The sequence below is a fragment of the Cynara cardunculus genome, unplaced genomic scaffold (genome assembly GCF_001531365.2).
Source record: "Cynara cardunculus var. scolymus isolate 2C unplaced genomic scaffold, CcrdV1 Un_Scaffold_8912, whole genome shotgun sequence".
Classification (NCBI taxonomy): Eukaryota; Viridiplantae; Streptophyta; class Magnoliopsida; order Asterales; family Asteraceae; genus Cynara; species Cynara cardunculus.
In genome coordinates this window covers 1-3,083 of record NW_020204553.1, presented here as the reverse complement: position 1 = coordinate 3,083, position 3,083 = coordinate 1, and positions in this window count along the sequence as shown.

Genomic DNA, 3,083 nt, shown 5'->3' with positions numbered 1-3,083 from the left:
CGCCGGAGAGGAGGAGAACAAGATTTTCAACTCATCCAACCTCTTGAATACCGTTGTGGTGAAGGTTTGAAGCTCCTCCTTCGTTACATAGGCACTTGGGGAACTTAGATCACCAACACATGGTGACCTAGTAGCCTTGGAGTGTAAGGCGCCCTCAGTGACCGATTTGGCATTGTCATCTCGGGGACTTCCACCAGATCCTCGGACATCCCCAATTGGAGAGCCTACTGGTGTTCTGTCAATTTCGTGCCTAATAGGTTCAGAGCCTAACTCGGCAGAGTGATCGAGTGGAGACTTTAGGTGTTCTAGACCCGCAGCCTTGGTGATTCTCTCGCATGTCTCTGAAGCATGACTGGGTGGTTCACTCACGTGTGGAGGGGCAACAGATGCCTCTCTTGGTTGTGTCGAGTCCTTGGGCGAACATACTCTTTTGATAAAACTACCATCCTTTTGAGAGGATGATGGAGTAGAATAGGGTTCTCGGTTTGTGCATTCGACAAAGGATGAAAGAATGTCCTCTGCGAGGTTGGTCGGTTCAGGGTTCAGCGTGTGCATGCTTTCTTCAATAGGGGTTCCCTCTAGAACAGGGTCCCTAGCCATGTGGGTTGCATTGGGAGGGGGGCTTGGATGTGTGCCTTCGGCATCTTTTTCACCCTCTTCTAAATCTACTTCTTCCTCTTCGATGTCGAGTACGACTTCTGTCCCCAAATCTACCACCTCTGTGGGCACTGTAAAACTTCAGTGGGGGACTCTTCTCGAACAACCATGCGCAACCTTCTACGCTTAGGTACAGCCTCTGCAGGGCCTTCTTGAATCTCGGCCTCTGTGACCTCACCTTCTGTGGTTTGGGTCTTCTTTGATTTCTTTCTTTTAGGTTTTGGCAGAGGACTGTTTGGATCCTCTTCTGCTACGGGTCTCTTTTTCCCTTTCCTTTTCTCAGAAGAATCGATATCCTTGTGAGTCTTCTTAGACTTTTTTTGCCTTCGTGGGGACTACTAATTACTCTCGGTCCTTCCTCACTCAGCTCCCTTGCCTCTGCAGGCTCCTCCAATCTTCCCTCAACTCTCATTTTATGCACTCTCTCACCTATGGGGATACCTATTCGTGGAGGGGTTTAAGGGACCGACTCTGGCCTCCTGTATCCACGTTTATAAGCCTTCCTATTTCCTTTGCTAAGGTACTTGAGCATAGCTTTTGATAATGGCCTCGGGCTTCTGTAGCCTAGCTCATGCTCAGTTGGATGAAACTCCTTCATAGGGTATAGACGAGCRTTYGGCTCTGCAGAGGGCAGCTTCTCTGCAATCATGTCTCCAAAGACCAAGCCRAAGAACCTCTGTAAGATCAAGTTTGGGTGATTGAGGTCTTCCTTGGCTTTCTTCTGTGCTTTTACCTTCAATTTCTCACCCCGTTGAGTAGCACATTTCTTCTTGATTAGGCCCACCATATCATCAAAAATGAGTTGCGCGTAATCCAGGGGCAAGTTGAAGTATATTCCATAGACTATGGAGAGCATGGCATGAGATGCTTGATCGTGGCTGCCGACCTTCCCCGTTAAACAACAATTGATGATTGAAAATAGAGTATTCCACATAGGAGGAAGGCCCTTCCTCTTGAATTCAGTCCGTTTGATGATTTTCGTCTTTGTCGTGTATGAGTGGAATTCGAGGAATTCGATCAATTCCGTATCTGTTGGAGTTGGTGCGAAGGCATCCAAATTAAGAACGTCTAGTGTAGGTAGGTGCAGGGCAATACGTAGAGTCTCGACGTTCATCTCCATAGGTACGAGGGATTTGTTTATTGGGTGTAAAGCATAGCCCACTATGCTTAATCCAGCATCTTTCAGGGTGCAGATGTAAGAACTGAGTAGAAATTGGGTGAGATAGGTTTCAGGGGTAGGTTTCGTTGCGGTGAGTGCGTAATAGATGGGGTGATTGCAAAGGATCTCCAATAGTGGATAAGTGTATTCTAGGAAGCCATTTGGGGATGGAGAGAAGTAGTAGTTATTAGGTTTCTTTACCAGCGTCACTTTCTCATATCGATTCTGTAAAAAATATATGGCATGAGAGGTCAGTGCCTGAGATTGGTTCACTTCATTATTGCTTGGGTTGTTTTCGGATTGAGCGGAGGCGGATGCTGAGCTTGAAGACATAGTTGCAGGTTGCCGGAAAGCTTGAGATTTTGCTGGAAGGTTCGTTGGAGTATTTAGAGATGTGAAGGGGCAAATGATGGGGGGAAGAGTATTTATAGTGAAGAATTTTGAAAGTGAACCGTTTATTTGGCGATATACCGTGATGAGTGGCTTATGGGAGAGACGAATCAAAATATGTCACGTGGTCTTGGGAAGAAGCACGATTGATGACATGCGCCCCCGTTTCTGACACGCGCGTGGTCAATTTTAACCCTTATCCACAGAACCACACGCACCATATCAATAATAGAAAACTATAGAAGTGAGTTTTGTCAGAGACCTAAGGGTAACAGAGCCTCTGTGATATGTGCGGGGCCTTCTAACATGTTTCACCTTTGTATACCTAAACGGTTTGAAAATCCTCAGAGAGATGAGCACTTGCTCAGTTCAGACCCACAGAGCCTCTGATAGAAGTGTCAGAGGTTCTGATGAGCTGACCTCTGAGATCAAGATACTTTAAATTTTTTTGGCACCTTCTGAGGTTTTAATTTTCAATTCAAAACTCCCCCTCAAAGCCAGCTTCCATGGCTCCCCCTCAAAGCCATTTAAAATCCTAAGAAGAAAGTATCGACAGACGACCTGTTCAAAGAGCCTCCGAGAGTTATCACAGAGGGTCTGTGAAAAGACTTATGTGATTAAAAACATTTCGCTTCTTCAATAGGTTTTATTCCTTTTAAACATATACTCCCCCTCAAACCTTGCATATCTCTGCGAGGTAAACCTGCTAACTAAGAAAACAAGTGAAGGTTAACCAAGAAGTAAAACTTATACAAAAAGAGATTATTAAAAGTAAGACATATAACACTTAGAACTCTGAGCATGCCATTCCTATTTTTTCAATAAGGAAGTTAAATCTTTTCTCATCAAGGGCTTTTGTAAAGAGATCAGCCAATTG